The sequence below is a fragment of the Mauremys reevesii genome, linkage group 2, assembly GCF_016161935.1.
Source record: "Mauremys reevesii isolate NIE-2019 linkage group 2, ASM1616193v1, whole genome shotgun sequence".
NCBI lineage: Eukaryota > Metazoa > Chordata > Testudines > Geoemydidae > Mauremys > Mauremys reevesii.
In genome coordinates this window covers 184,575,838-184,592,808 of record NC_052624.1, presented here as the reverse complement: position 1 = coordinate 184,592,808, position 16,971 = coordinate 184,575,838, and the positions used below count along the sequence as shown (strand labels likewise).

The following is a 16,971-nucleotide window of genomic DNA, read 5'->3' as shown; positions in this document are numbered from 1 at the left end:
CCCGAGTTCTCACAATCAAAGTATCTAAAACTATAAAAAGGTAAGCACTACTGACAAAACTTAATTCAGACAAACTTCAGCATACAGTTATGTCCTCGTCTAACGATGTGTCTACAGAGCAATTAAACACCCGCGGTTGGCCCGTGTCAGCCTGGTCTGACTCAGGCTCACAGGACTTCAGCTGCGGGATTGTAAAATTGCCATGTAGATGTTTGGGCTCAGGCTGGAGCCTAAGCTCTGGGACTCCATGAGCCGGGGAGGATCCCAGAGACCAGGCTCCAGCCCAGCCCAAATGTCTACACCACAATTTTACAGTACACTACCCAAGCCCTGAGAGTCTGAGTCAGCTGACACAGGCCAGGCACAGCTGTTTAATTGAAATATAGATATATCCCACAGGTCTTCAATTCCTATTGGTAGTTTCAGATCTCCACTAATTTCTCCCCTCCCTCTTCAGCGCTCTACCCTGTGGGTTCCTTCTGTGAAATTGTAAGTTTCTATCCTTCCTTCCCCTCCCCCTCCACAAAAAAAAACAACCACCCACCAACAAAAATGTTATTCCCTTCAGACAAAGCCAGTGTTCTTTGCCATGTCTGTCTTCACCTCACTTTCTAAATATTGTTTGACAAATATCAAGAATTGCAAAATCTTTATGAAATAAGGCAGCATTACTAATTCTGTAATGAATTCCCACAGTGGAAGCCAAATGGTGACAGAGGCAAGGTATTTTATCTAATTACACACCCATCTTCAGCAAAATGAGATTAAGAAACACCAAAGTTAGTATATTCTGCAACTCATTTCTTCCTTTAAAATATTTTAATATACATATGCTTCACTTTTTAGTGGTGTTTTAACATACATTACTTAACATATTCATTAACATGATAATAGTCTAGTATGCCCGAGACAAATGTTTGCTTCTGTGTGTCCTGGAAGAAGTATTTTGTGTAGCATAGTTATATGTTAAAACGCAACTAAAAATTGAAGTGTAGACACTCCCTTTGGGTGTCAGATGACTTTCAGAAATGAACTGGATTGTTCCAAGATGTGCAGAGGTTGCCCTACTCTGAGCACTTCCTCCCATCTTGAGCAACAGATGAAGACAGCATAAAAACCTGTAAAACCTGTCTCTTAAAAAGCTACCGAAACACTTGCCCTTGGCTGGGGGAAACCAACATCATGTAAATCCAGACAGCTGCAATGGGAAAAAGAAAGACAGGGAGAAGAGTTTTCTGGGCCTCCATTTGCTTATGGATAAAATCCTTATTAATTTTTACACACTAATCCCCCTATAAATATCTGCATCTGTCCAGTTTTTCTTCTGGATGGGTACATCATAGCATCTAGAGCTTCATGTTTAAGTTCCAACAGAAAAGCATCTCTTTGTTCAGTCAGTTCATTTTAAACGGGTCTGGCCTTTGGCCAGGGCAATGCAAAAGCTGGGCTCAGTCGAAAGTAAACGTTTTAAACTATTAACACCGCATTTGCATGCCAAACACGAATACTGCACTTTTAAATAAGAAAACGAAAAAATAAAAGGCTCCAGCTATGAATCATCTGCTTGTCTGGACAACAAAGTTTTACAGAGAATCTGGAAAATCCTGATTCTAGGAACTCCTGAAGTTTTTTGAACACCTGCATGGCTCTGCTTCACAGAGCATAGATTCTGAAAATATTTGTGGGGGAGGTGCACCGTATTTATTCTGGGAGAAAACTATTCAGTCCTTGGGAAAGCACCGGAGTCCTGTTTGTTTTTATGCTTCTCCAGTTAGATCAGTCAAAGGCCACTGTAACGTAAACACGCCAGACTTCACATCTACTACCTCCCCACATGACTGGGAAACTATTTTAGCTGAGCTCTGCTCTTTAGTTAATTTTGGATTGTTGCATTTGATTAAAACATGCCCCAATATTACACAGCCCACAGGAAGTGAGGAGGAGATTCCTAGCCTTGTAATAATGTTAGTCAATAGCTCCCAGCACTCCCTCTCCAGTACTATGCACAGAATGAACATCACATTGTTAGTCTGACAAACCGTGGGAGGATACTGGGTTGGAGACTCATCACATTGACGAGTCAGCCATAATTCCTTCACAATGGGAGCTTTCTATAGAAGCTGGATATCAAAAAAACCCTCCCAAAAACTACGGAACAGAATAAGCAAGTTTCCTAAACAGAGACCCGGCTCTGCCAAATCCACCTGATATAAAACACACACAGAGGCTGGTGGCTAGAGTTACTGGAGATGGGTATGTCTCTTCCCAATAAGGACAGACGACTCCTATCATAACCCATCAGATGACACTTAAATGTTAGCACTGAGGTAAAATACAAGGACTGCTATTTTGGAGGCATTATTTCAGAAGGCAAATGAATACAACAAGTCAGTCAATTTACATACCTTGGTAGTAATGTGCAAGCCAATGGTGATGTCTAGAAGAAAATAATATCACGAACAGGCAAAGTGGCAGCTGCATTTACCAGTTTAAACAAGTTTTGCTCATTGAAAATGTACAACTTAAAAGACCAGACTATGAAACTTCAACCCAAATGTTATTTCCACCTTAATATGTGGGTTAGAATGCTGGAAATCCACTGAAGTTGGACAGACAGACATCTAAATGCCTTTGAAAGCAAATGCCTTAGGAAAATACTAGGTATTAAGTGGAACAAATTTAGAACTACTGCAGAGCTTTGTCAGAGTTCAACAACCCCTCACCTCTAAAGTTATCCAGAAAACATGGCAATATAATATTAATAGCTAGCTCTTACATTGTGCTTTTCACCAGTAGATCTCAAAGCACTGCACAGTCTTTAATATCCTTCCAACACCCCTATAAGGTAGGGAAGTAGTAGTATCCCCTTTTTACAGATGGAGAACTGAGGCACAGAGAGGCTAAGTGATTGCCCAAGCTCACACATGAAGTCTGTGGCAGAGCTGGAAAATGAACCCAGGTCTCCCAAGTCCTAGGCTTGAGCCATCCTTCCTCTGGGATGCGTGTTAAGAATGATACTGATGTGTCTACTCTGGCAGGTATGTTACTGGGCAGCTAGAGGAACACGCTAAAGGGGCTGACCAAAAGAATCTTTCCACTGAACACTACTCCAAAAGGGAAAATTTATGGGACTTGACACAGGACATGCCCAAAGTGGCCCCATACAGAGAGGGACAGTGGAGCCTTGTTCGTGTGCTGAGCAATATCGGACGGTGACGGCAGGATTCAGATTTGGAATGGGTATTGTCCAAAGTTCTTCATGCGGGGGCAAACTAAGTAAAACGAGACATTTTCTGGGAACAGTTACTCTTATCTATGGAATATAATGCAAATCAAAGTGGGCTAATGGGAACATCCTAGTAAATGGGACACTGAATAATTAACAGATGTGCTCTAGAAACTATTTTGGGCAGGTACTATGGTCTGTGTTACACAGGAGGTCAGACTAGATCAGCAGTTCTTAAACTGTGGGTCAGGACCCCAAAGTGGGTCACGACCCCCTTTGAATGGAGGTGCCTGGGCTGGCTTAAGACTTGCTGGGGCCCGGGGCTGAAGCCTGAGGGCTTCAGCCTTGGGCTGCAGGACTCAGGTTGCAGGCCCCCTGCCTGGAGCTGAAGCCCTTGAGCTTCAGCTTATGCTCTAGGTGGGGGGGGGGGGGGGGGAACAGCAGTGGGGATCAGGCTTTGGCCCCCTACTCAGGGCAGTGGGGCTTGGGCAGGCTCAGGCTCCCGGGGTTGTGAAGTAATTTTTATTGTCAGAAGGGGGTCATGGTGCAATGAAGTTTGAGAATCCCTGGATTAGATGATCCCATTTGTCCTTTCTGGCCTTAGAATCTATGCAAAACAGGGTAAACTGGTGGCAGGTAAGAAGATTTGTATTGTACAAGAATAGCTAAAGCTAGGAACTATGAGTCGGAAAGTTTGGGTTCTATTCTCAATGGAGATGGGTTTACTATTTACCCTTGCGCAAGTCTCATCCTCTGTACCTCAATTTCCCATCTGCAAAGCTTCTTATCTTTATGAAGAGCTTTGAGATCCTCAGATGAAAGGTGCTATGCAGGTACAAAACACATAAGGAGATTTTAACTGCTAGCAGAAACTTCACTTAGAAGAAAATCCTGAAATAGTTGAGCTTAAAACGTGTTTCCCGTTTAAAGGCGCTCTAATAGAGTTGTGTAACATACAGTCAGGGGCGGCTCTACAGCCAGCGGGGCAAGCACCCGCCTGGGGCGGCCCTTTCCCAGGGGGGCGGCAGGCTGGGCCGGTGGACCTACCGCAGTCATGCCTGCGGGAGGTCTCCGCGAGCCGAGACCGGGGGACCGGCCAGGCATGACTGGCGCGACGGTCGGGTGCGCGCGGTGCTTGGCTCTCCGCGGAGCGCCCGGCCGCGCAGCTCAACCGCGCCGCCGCGGCGCCAGCGCCGCGCGCGCGAACGAGAGCAGCTGGAGCCGCAGCCGAGCGGAGCCCTCCGCCGCGGCGCATGCGCGCTCCCCCCGCCGCCGGCCCCGCGGCGGGGGCGCTTGCCGCGGCATACAGTGAACCAAGAGTTAAAAGGGACCAGCACAAAAACCAAAACAGTTGCATAGTGGGGTTAGTCTGAAGGTCCAAATTATTTTACAGGTGTGGCCAAACTGTGGCTCTTTTATAGTTAGTATGTGGCTCTCAGAGCCTCTCCACTACATGTCACCCCCTCCCCATTCTCCACCTACAAGACTGGGGGTGGGAGCTCAGGGCTTCTGCCCCGCTGCAGGGTGGTGGGATTAGGGGCACAAGCCCCACACCCCAGCAGGTACCACCCCGCAGGGCAGGTTATGTGTATCTTGCAGTTCTTGAACTCCTGAAGATTATTGTATGCGGCTCGGAGGGTCGGTAAATTGGTCACTCCTGTTATATTGAAAGCCATGAGAATACTATAAAGCAGTTATTTAAGAGAAGGCTTGTTAATTAGATGTGGTCCTTAGGTTGTTTCACTTTGCTAATTTAGGATGGATCTGTTATTCTGAGAGGATTTGAATATTTTTTTGTACAGTTTTGTGAAGTTCTTCAGAATCCTTTATTATAAAAGTGCAATATAAACACAAATCCTGGGCATTCTAACAAAGAAAACCAGTCTATGACAACTGCAGACTCCTGTAGCAGATTTCCTAAAGGTGACATGCAAAGACAAGAGGGATTTTGTACCCTTTTTACTACTTTGGGTCTCTTTTATACATCAATGTTCTTCCCCTTCTAAAAAAGTCCTCCACTCTCATACCCTCAGGTTAGTTTTTATGTCAGGAATATCTGGGCTCCCTTCCCTACTTGTGTTGGAGAATTTGTTAGAGGTCTCTGATGGGGACCGGGAGTTCTCTCAGCCCTCCACTGAAGTGGAAGAGTTTATGAATCTTAACAAAGACTTCTCCCTTTTCTCCCTAAGCAGTCATAGAACTGAATTAAGTAGGTGTTAGAAACAAATTAGGGGATTAAACAGTCTGACTAAAAATCACTTTGTTTCAGTTAGGTTTGGATTCCTTAATAGCGTGACGTCTGAATTCCACCAGGTCTCCAGTGGCCCATAAAGTCATCTGAAGTAAATGAGACATACATGTCTAATGCAGCAATCCAAGCACAATATATAGATCAAATAATCTCTCAGACTCTTTATAGATCAAAGTACAACACTAGGCTTTCCCACCCACTATACAGGTCACTTAATAAACACCCTTTATTCTCCAGGGAGCCAAAAAATCCTCCCTGTCATTCTCAATGCAGAGGAATTGTTACAGAACCAGTGTTTACACTTCATAATCATAGTGGTGGCCATCCTGCTAAAAAGTGACATTTATGAAAGCAGTAGAAGATTGTAGAATACTGGCAGTGCTACAGGAGTAAAGAAAGGAACATTTCTTATCTCTCTTTCTCCATTAATTTGCACTAATTTAAGACTGCAGTAGGACCTTTTCCCTTACAATTATCTGCAAGGCCTCTGAGGTACTAAAATAAATCTATACTGTATCAACTGTTTCTTCTTGGACATGTGTTTTTTCTTTCCATGTGTCTAAAGGAGCTTGGAAGTAGAACGCTTCCATTTACTGTTCTATTCATGCACCACCATCACAGCTGTCCCAGCAATACAAGAAATGGTTAACAGATTCTGGTTCTAGGATTTATACAGAGCTGCTCAGAGACCTGATCTCTCCTCTAGATAATTTCTCTGAGGAAACCATGCTGTTAGTTGGGGAGGGTTGATGGGGTGGGGGAGGAAATCATTCCTGTTTACTATTAAGCTCAGAGATTCAGTTGGAAGTCCCCTCCCAACTAAAAGTAGCACCTGGATACCACAGTGATTGACACATCAAATGCCTAGACCAATAAATACGTTAAAGACCGGCCTAAAATTGGTGAAGAATCATTAAAGTATGCGCTAATGACCATTAATGTGAGAGGAATAGGATCAGTAGAAAATATTACCTAATATTCAGACATATTTAAGGCAGGAAGAAACATGAGTCACCTAAACTGGTACTGGAAGATCAACGTGTTTGTGTCTTGTTAACAAGAGGATTTCCCACAAAAGGAAATCGTCATCTTGATCCGGTAGGTAATACAATGTCACGTGCTATTAGACTTTACATTTGAATTGCCGGAACCCATGGCCCACCTATATATTTACAGGGTCTCATGGTCAGCTACCTAGACTAGACACTGACAAGTAAGAGGAGCCATGCTGAAGGTACTAATTCAACACTGTCAGTAAACTTGGTGCCAGTTTAGCTAAGCTCTCCACAGTATTCAAATAAAAGTTCATTTTATGACACTCCTTCTGTAGAATTGCCAATAAATTATTATTTCAAAGACCATTTTAACTGGATCCCAGAGCTTTTGGCTGGAGCATTTTCTGACAGGTGCCTCAGACATAAAACAATTGTGACCTCCGGAGCAGTAAGCTGTAAGTTACCACGATCGCCGAGCAGGCAAGAACGGTGATCTTCTTCTTGAAACATTACTACAAAAGGCAGGGTGCTAGGGCTAAAGCCATTCAGCCCCTCCCAGATCTGAGCCACCCCACTGCCCCCACGCATAGCAGGCAAAGCTCTGCCTCTGGTGGTACCAGGGCCGGCAGGACAAGCAGGGTGACTGGTATTTCAAGGGACAGCCCCCCTTATTTCACAGATTTAGGTGACCACCCATCCCTTATTTTAAGATGTATTGAACTGTATTAAATCTGATAGAAGTACCATTTTAAACAATAAATGATAATTGCATTGTATACCCAAAGGCAGCAGAAATGTACGCTTAAGAGAAAAATACATGCTATGCTGAGAGAAATGGTGTTTCCCATTAAAATAAAATGTTGTCCATTATTTTTCATGTGGATTTCCCGTATTTCCATCCAACAAAGGGTGGTCTCCTTAGTCCCTGGAGTACAGCAACAGGGCCCTGTGCATAATCTGTCCTGAGTGTGGCCAGCGCCCCGTAAGCTAGCCCCATCCCTGATGCGGCAGCAGCAAGTCAGTCCCTCCCCGGTGCCTGTGAGGGAGGCAGTAAGTGTGACAGAGGGAGGAAAGGATTGGAGAGGAGAGGAGGGAGTCAGACAGCCACATCCAGCTGCAGCCACTGGCACCGCCACACAGCTCCCAGCCTCTCAACCAACCTCCCCCAGCCTATCCCCTTGCCATAGCCCCCAACCCATTCCTTCCAGAGCCCCACCTCATCTATCTCCCACTAAAACAAATCCAATCTCCTGCTACTTCATCCCCAAATACATAACCCAGCCCCCCACAAAAATTCATGCCACAGCTCCCCACCCATTCCACCTCCCCAGCACACCAACCTCCATCTTCCCAAATAAATCCACTTCCTGTCACATCCCGCCAAAAACATCCCACAAAACATGACCATACCAACCCCCAAACCCTCCTTCCACTCCCCAGAGCCCCACATCCCTACCCCCCAAGCCCGATTCCCCAATTAACCCACCTCTTAAAACCTCCCCTACTCCTCACCATCCCCAAACCCACTTCCCTTCCCCCAACCTGCCTCTTCACCCCTTTCCATTGCTCCAGCACCCTAAATCCATCTACCCTACAGATTAGCACAAATGGCTCCAACTCCTGGCTGCACCGTCTTCCTCCCCACTTCTTCAGTTGCCCCAGTCCCCTATATCTCCCCCAGGGACTTCCCCACAGGATCTCTCACCCCTTTAGCCTTGGCATTAGCATCCGATTTTCATTTTGGAGTGTTACGTGGGGCTATGCCCTTTTCCACCCTTCTCTCCTCCTCCTTGTCTTCTTGGGGTAGTCAGACCACTAGCGCATCTCCCCTCCCCACCACCCCCATTCAGAGGAGCTTGCCACAGCAAATCTGTGAGTGGCAAGAGCCAGCAGGCTGGAGTGGGGCCTAGGCCTGCCAAACAGGAACCACTGCTATGGTAGAGTGCAGGGCAGTCTCACTCTCAAACTCCGCCTCCCCTGGGACCTCCCCTCCAAACCAGGCTGGGATAGAGGAGACAGCAACCCCGCGCCCCTTCCCCACCCCATTACACACTGGTGAGTGGGGCCTGACCATTTCACTGAGCCTAGTACAGAATATTATCACCAGCCACCTATGACAAAAGAACTGACAAAGTCCTATGTTGCCACTCAGAAATGAATGGCCTTAGTATTACATGGCTTTATACATGACTTGCCTCCACAACATTAGACAGGGTTTAAACAGAGCTCTAGGAATACTCAGTCAATAACCAGCTACTGGTGCAAAGCCAGTAGAGAAAGACTACGAGCTGGAGACTAAGTTTAAACAAAACAACAAGGCCAATCGGCTAAGCCACAGCTGTCACTCCACTCTTTGGAGATTCTTAACATGCTTGATCACAAATAGGTGATCCCAAGTAGAGGGCAATACACATATAGGCAAAACATTAAAGACTTGTATTTTGGCTAACTATTGGAGGCCTTTTCATCCAAACACAAAATCTAAGTCAAACACATCCAACATGGTAATAGGACATGCCTAAATTGAGCCTTTTGGCACATGGAGTCAGTTTCTCAACACTGTGATCCTACACCTTGCCTCTATTAAGCCAGCTCCACCCAAAAACCCATCCTTCAACAACACTTTGAAGCCTGCTAACCACAACACAAGGTGGAAGAGTGGCCAAGAAAAGCCATAGCAAATGGGGGACTATGTTATAAACGTATGTACAAAAAACCCCAAACCCCTGTGGAACTAAGGGCTTGTCTACAAAATTAAGTCTACATAAGACTGCTTATGTTGACCTAACTGTGGAGGTGAACACACTGCAATGCTCCTCCTGCCAATTTAACTCTCCTGCTCCACCCAATATAATAAAACCACCTTGTTGAGAGGCATCAAGCTTTTTGTGATGAAGTTAGAGAGACGCATTGTCAGTGTAGACACTGAGTTGCTTATGTCACCCGAAGTGGTCTCCAGGTGGTGTCCCACAATGCCCATTGTTACCATTCTGGTCACCAGTTTGAACTTCTCTGCCCTGCAGCCACGTACACAGGCATGCACCCTTCCCTCTGAAAGTCTCAGGAATTTTTGAAATTCCTCTTCCTATTTGCTCCGGGTGGAGAGCTCACATAGCAACTGCCCAGCTGACTATGCCAGCTCCCTGCCACAAATGTGCTCTTGCCTGGAGTGAGGTGGCAGATGTGCTGGGACTGTGGGGAGAGGTCACAGCTTCATTGCAGCCATAGGAAGTTTGATACCTACGGGCAGATTGCTCATGGCATGGAGGACAAGGTGTATGATAGGGACATATAGCAGTGCCGTGCAAAGATCAAGGAGCCGAGGCAGGTGTATCAGAAGGCAAGGGAGGCCAATAGTTGTTCTGGTGCATTGCCAAAGGCACGCCACTTCTACAAGGAACTGCATGCCACCCTCCATGGCAACCCCACCTCTGCCAAGAGCCCCATGGACACTTCAGGTGGAGGGGAGGCTGGAGACAACAGCTAGTTAAGTGACCCCGAGGATGAGGTGGTGGACAAGGAAGTGGAGTTGGAGGAGCATGGGGGACAGACAACAGGGATCTCTGGTGCCATGGCACACCAGGACCTCTGGAGGGGTCTAGCTAGTCCTAGCACTCCGGCTCTGGTGCGCTTGATGCAGGAGAGGGAAGGTCCGGTAAGTACTCATTGTGCTTCGACGGTGCAGGGAGACATGCAGGGTGCCCTGCATTTTTAAAATCAGGGTAGAAGAGGGATTGAAATAACCAACACAGGCACAGCTTGGATCTGCTTCTCATTCCCCTGTGCAGCTATGCAGAGGGGGCCCTGCGGAAAAGTTTGTTTATGCTCACCGGGATGTCCCGGGAATCATCCACAGAGATCTCTAAGGCCTGGTCTACACTGGGGGGGGGGGAGGGGGTTCGAACTAAGGTACGCAACTTCAGCTACGTGAATAGCGTAGCTGAAGTCGAAGTACTTAGTTCGAATTACTTACCCGTCCTCACAGCGCGGGATCGACGTCCGCGGCTCCCCCATTGACTCCGCCACCACCGTTTGCGGTGGAGGAGTTCCGGAGTCGACGGGAGCGCATTCAGAGTTCGATATATCGCATCTAGATGAGACGCGATATATCGAACTCCGAGAAATCGATTGCTACCCGCCGATATGGCGGGTAGTGAAGACGTACCCTAAGAAACTTTCCAGGAGGCACTCTGCTATCCTCTGCTGCAGGTTTCTTGGGAGGGCTGCCTTGTTTCCTTCCCCACGGTAGGAAACTTCTCCGCAACAATCAGCAATTATTTCCACAGGCACTATAGGAGCCCATAGGCAAGCAGCATATGGACCCGGTCTGCAGCAACATGCACGCAGGAGATATCACCCCTGCCTGTGGAAAATGGTGCCAATATTCAGAACAGTGGCCCTAAGCACATGTAGTGATACCCCTCTGAAACTCAACCCCCTCTTGTCCCATCTTGCCCCCTGGGCAAAACTCACCATGTTCAGGCTCTTGCCATGTTGCGTGCTTGCCAATGGGAGGTGAGAAAGTAGTACAGTATTTCTAACTTGTTTGGATCAAGGCTGCAAGTACACTCACAATAGTGCCTCTATTGTTTCTTTAGCATATGTAGATGTGCCCTTGAGGGTCTCCTCCTGCACACCAGCTGACAAGGAGACGAAACAAGAGGAGTAAGGAAGACATGTTCTGGGACATGCTGCAATCCTCTTGTGCTTCAGATTGCGAGCAGAGCGCATGGAGAGAGAGAGGCTATCAATGAGAAACTGCGAATGGATAGCCAGGATAGGAAACGGGCAGGAGCCCGTTATATATAGGATATAGGATCAAACAGACATGCAAAAATCTCCGACTGAACTTCAAGCGGAACCCATCTGTGCTCGTCTCCCCCTGCAGCTCATACATGGCTTCCATGCCCTGCCTACGCACCCCCCCTCCACATTCCTTGCATGTTGCCGGGCCATCGCAGTACCCCATGCACTCCACCCTGAGGGGTGTATTTCACAACGGCAGCTGGACATACCCCCAACTCTAAGAGCCTCATTGGCAAATGTGCTCTTGATTTGTATGTTCTGAAGGCACATAGAAATGTTTGCATCTGCGTTTAATAAAAATGTACTTATGGAAAGAGAATGAATCTTTGTCTCCTTCATACAGTGGTTGCTGGTGAAATTCATAGACAATGGTAATCGGTGCATTTGTATTGTAAAATTAGCACACACATGGTAATCATTACAAAGTTCATACTACAATGCAAGAAAACAATGCCTGGCTTAATGCATTACAGAAACCCACATTACTGTGGCTCATTGTCAAGATGCTCCTTTAAAGTCTCCCTGATTCAAATAGCTCCCTATTGAGCCCCTCTAACAGCCCTGGTATCTGGCTGCTCAAAAGCAGCAGCCACCTGGATCCACCTCAACACTCCAGCCTTGTGGAAACATCTCCTCCTTAGTTTCACAAATGTTATGCAGAGAACTGCAGGCTGCGTTGACCATGGAAATATTTTCCTCACTGAGATCTAACCTGCCAAAAAGGTAGCACCAGCGACCCTTTAAGCAGCAAAAGGCACATTCAACAGTCATTCTGCACCTGCTGAGCATGTTGAAGTGCTCCTTGTTGCAGTCAAGGTTGCCGGTGTAAGGCTTCATGGAGCAAGTGGTAGGCTGGGTCTCCAAAGATCACTGCTGGCATTTCCATATCCCCAGTTGGAATCTTCTGGTCTGGAAAGAAGTCCCTGCTTGCAGCTTTCTGTACAGACCAGTGTTGCTGAAGATGCATGCATTTTCCTTGACCACCCTGCATTGATGTCGGTGAAACAACCCCAGTGTTCCATCAGTGCTTGCAATACCATTGAAAAAATAGCCCTTTCTGTTGATGTACTCTGTCGCAAGGTGGTCTGGGGCTAAAAGGCAATATCCGTGCCATCTACTGCCTCACCACAGTTAGGGAATCCCATTGCTGCAAAGCCATCCACTATTTCATGTGCATTGCCTAGTCACAGTCCTTTATAGCAGGAGGCGATTAATGGCTCTGCACACTTGCATCACTGCAACCTCCATGGTGGACTTCCCCACTCCAAACTAGTTTCGACTGATTGGTAGAAGTCTGGAGTTGCTAGCTTTCACACAGTGATTCCCCACTCACTTCTTCACCAATTATGGTAGCTGTCATTTTGCTGTCCTTGCGCCAGAGGTACAACCAGAACTGACAAGGTCACCCTGGTATTATTAGAATTACTGTTGCTCTGTATTTCCTGGGGAATGGGAGGTCCAAGGGAAATGGGAGGGAAGGCGTACTTTAACAGTTCTCATCATGGAAGCAGGAAAGCATCTCCTCTGGAGTCTGGACCCTGGCCATTGTGAGAGCAAAAAGCTCAGCATTTCTTGGGGGTTTTGCATGGCAAAGAGGTTCCAGGACAGGTACCGCCATCGTCATAAAATTTGTTGGACCACCAAAGAGTGGAGCTCCCATCATGGTCCTCTTGAACGCCTGCTAAGCCCATCTGCCAGGGAATTCATGACTCAGTGAAGATGTACTGCAGAGCGGGTAATATTGTAGTGGATGCATACCACTTCCCTGCATAGTGGTCTAGACCTTGCTCCTTCCTACTTATTTACATAATCAACAGTGGTTATGGTAAAAGCAGCAAAGAATCCTGTGGCACCTTATAGACTAACAGATGTTTTGGAGCATGAGCTTTCGTGGGTGAATACCCACTTCGTCGGATGCATGACCAGTGGTCATGGTGTCTGATCTGGACATGAGTGTATCGAATGATGGGTAGAAGTGTCTGCATGCCTTGGACAGCCCATAGGAGACTCTGGACTATCAGATTGATATGGGGACACATGCGGAGTCCATGAGCCTTATGCTATGTGTTCATCCAGAGGTGCTCTCCAACCTAAGAGAGATGCATGGGTAGTGAGTGGGTTTTTGGGGGCTGAGAATGGGATGCCTACACACACACACTTTTTCCCATCATGTGAGAGATGCTCAAATTTGAAGTGGGAAGGAGACTTTCTTCTCTAAGGATTCCATGTGTCCCAACAGCATCAGGCAGAAATGAACTGTGTCTGAAGTGGATTTGGGCACAGTGGTCCCTGAAGGCTAGAAACCTGTCCAGTGGTAAGTATGCTCTGGCCAGGGTTGGGCCCAGAACTGCTCCACTAAACTCTATAGTCCATGTAGGTGTTAAGGTGGTCTTCCCCAGATTTACTTGAAGCCCCAAGGCCTGGCTCAGGTCTAGTAAGGTGGTCATTGCTGTGCACATTTCTTGGTGGGACCAACCAAGAGCCAGGCATACTCTCTGTGGGAGAGCTGCCTGGAGTCTGTGTCAGAATCGACAGTGGAGGCTTAGGCACGTGGTGTGATACTGCTGGCATAGAGGACGTGTGCGCCTTACTATCTTTGTGCCACTCAGGACTGTTTCAGAGCAACAGAAACTCCTGCTACCATCAGTGCTTGCTTGATCTCCCCATGAGCTCCACATGAACCCTGTCCAGACTATGGAGTCTCACTTTAATCTGAGGGAAGAGGCAAAGCTGCTCACTTCTTTGAGGATTTAGGAGCAGATTTCCCGGCCCTCTTGTGCCTCTCCTTGCTACTCCAGTAAACTGAACACACAGTGAGAGTACTTTTCAGTGATTCAGGCTAATGAATTGGGGAATGGGAGGGCCTTCATCTGAGCTCAGTCTCATGGCTAGCTCCATAAGGTGTTGGCAGAGCCGGAACTCCCAAGCTTCCCTGGTGTGAGGGGGAAAAACAGCAAATCCCTCACTTAGATTAAATGTGTGACACCGCTAATCAGTAGAGGCAGGTGTCATGAGGGTCACTCACTTGGAAAACCCGGGGGCAGGCGAGGGAAGGCATGGTTTGAAACCCAGAATCTTGGGCATAAGGTGCCAGAAAATCCCCTGAAATCCACAAACTGGACTTAAGCTAATTAACTATCTAAAAGTAGGAATGAAATAGCTATTGACAATTATTTACAGGTAAACATCAAGTGAAGTAAGAGAATATGAACACAGGAGAACAGGAAAATCCTGTCCCAGAGCCTGAGCGGTAGAAGAGGAACTGAAGAGGCGGTTGGTCCACACCACCATTTACGCTCTTGGTTTGCTACATGAGGCATAGCATGCAGCCGGGCATGGACCAACCAACACTGCTATTGAAGAATTTTGCTGTGGGTGCCTGGAGCGCATATGCACCCACAGCGAACACCCAGAGGGTGCGGGCACTCCAAGAACTAAAACACCCTTTAAAAAAAAAAAAGATTTCTGTTGCAACTGAGCTCTAATTTTTGGCTGAATTTATGCCAAGCTTTCAGCTGGCTTCTCTGGCCTCTTGTGGCACAGCAGCAACCCAGGCCCTGGCAGGCCCCTGCTTGATCCCAGCATGACAAGCAATGAAGCCAAGAAGCAGCCTAAAGGGAGAACTTGCTCCTCCTATATCTTTTCCTGGTTAGGATGATGGTTTAATGGCGAGCCCCGCATGCACACACCTGCTCAGTCAGGTGTAAACTGGGATGGAGAGCAGAGCAGCTGAAGCAGCAGTCCCAGGGTAGTTACTTCCTTCAAGACATAAGTCACTAGCCTGAGCCTGCCTCATCAACCAGTGCTGGCGAATGTGGCTCCAGCAGTGGATCCTTCTTTGTCTTCTAATGAAAAGGACAGAGATCCAGTGGATCAGTGAGGCAGTGGTGCTGAGTCACATACCATTTACAGGGCTGGTCCCTCAAGCATTTCTCCGGCGTCTTTGACAGCTCTGCTTCAATGAGGCTGTAGCTAACCCTTTCCCTGGGTACCTTAGCATGGGATAGCACAAACTCCTTTTATTATGTAATTTCACCACTAATACCCGCAACCAGTACTGCAAGGCCTTTCTCCTCAGCACAGCCAGCAAGAACAAGAGAGTGTAGCATTTCCGGGCCAAGCCATTTTGGATATACAAGTCCCCCAAATTAGAAAAGCTCTCCAGTGAAGCCAGGTACATTTCACAATACCATCACTTTAAAACTCCTTGTCTCATTGTCACCAATCTTCCCAGAAAAACATCGTGGGATCAGAAGCAGAATGCACAGGTTTAAGAAAGATCGGTTTCTTTCAGGGAAAGCTGGGGGTGGAAGCAGTTTGAAAGTCTGGCCAATAATGGGAAAGTTAGCGAGTTAGGGTCAGCCTTATGTTTTGTAGATAAGGTTGTAAATAGGTATAAGTAGCTACTGTCGCTCTAGAATACAAATCCTGAAAGGTAACAACATGGTAAGATATTTAGTGTGCTTGTCTTAACTCAATAACTTAAAGAATTCCAAAGGTCTGGTCCTGCAGTCCTTACATAGTAAAGGCTTCCTTAACCTGAAGTCCTGACTGGAGTTCAGTGAGTGGAGGACGTAGTGCTACTCTGCATTAATGTATGATGTCTATATATGCTCCATGTTTGTCTGACTGCTGTAAGGGAGGTTATTGGCTAACTACACGGAGCTAAGTCAAAAGGGGCTGTTAAGAAAAACAGGAAACAAAACTGTGATTAGCAATAAGATACCCTCATGGGTTGTACAGAAAACAACTGCTAGGCTATTAATTGGGTAGGGCCGACCTGCCATGGCTCCAAAGTTTAAAGATTTAGGCCTGGTCTACACTAGAAAATTAGGTCAGTTTAATTATGTGGGTCAGGAGTGTGAAAAATCTACATCCCCTAAGCAGCATAGTTAAGCAGACCTAAGGTCCTATGTAGACAGTGCTACTTTTATGGTATATCTTCATTTAAACCACTACATGAACACTTCAGCATAGATAATACATATGCTGACAGGAGGGGTTCTCCTGCCAGTGTGGTTAATCTACCTCCCTGAGGTGTGGTAGTTAGGCTGATGGAAAAATTCTTCAGTCAACCTAGCGTTGTCTACATTGGAGGTTAGGTTGGAATAGCTATGACTCTCAGGGGAGTGGGTTTTTCACATGCCGATATAAGTTCCCAGTGTAGACCAGCCCTTATTCTGCTAGGGTTGGTGTCCTAAAGTCCAAGAGACCCTGAACAACTAAAAAGTTCCTGTCAGGTGAGGAGGCACAGTTATCAGTGGAACAGGCTGAGACAGACATTTTGAAGAAGCTGAGCTACCTGGCTAACATCAGGGGGATGGTAAGCTCTAGGTAGATATATATGCCTACATATAAACACTTATGTTTTTCTTAAATCTTTGTTCTCTTACATCATGCAGGGGTCCTACTGCTAATAAACAATATCTTGTTTAGGAAGGGCTGCATGCTCACTGTCTGTACCACTGGGTCACAGCTCCCTGAGGGACAAAACTACAAGTATTGAACCTAAAGTGGGCTTGTTGACGTGATCATAGTTAGTACAAAAGGGGTCCGTAACCCAGAGAGACTGGTTTACAAGTGGAAGAATTGCAGGATGTCACCTCAAGGAGGTGAAAGCTTGGGGCTTGTCACCTAGGGAGGTGCATTTGGAGAGATCCAGAGAGCAGACAGCAGAGCAGCTCACCCTGTAA

General features: G+C 46.8%; 1 protein-coding gene and 1 long non-coding RNA gene across 2 annotated transcripts in view; one reads left to right on the top strand and one right to left on the bottom strand.

Annotated features, from left to right (window-relative positions):
- Window positions 1-16,971, bottom strand: part of PARD6G (par-6 family cell polarity regulator gamma) — a 106,639-nt gene that overhangs the window by 18,938 nt on the left and 70,730 nt on the right. The gene's annotated exons all lie outside the window — the stretch shown is intronic.
- Window positions 9,501-11,592, top strand: LOC120396440. Its single transcript, XR_005593145.1, has 2 exons — window positions 9,501-10,127; window positions 11,071-11,592. It is a non-coding gene; the product is annotated as an uncharacterized LOC120396440 (long non-coding RNA).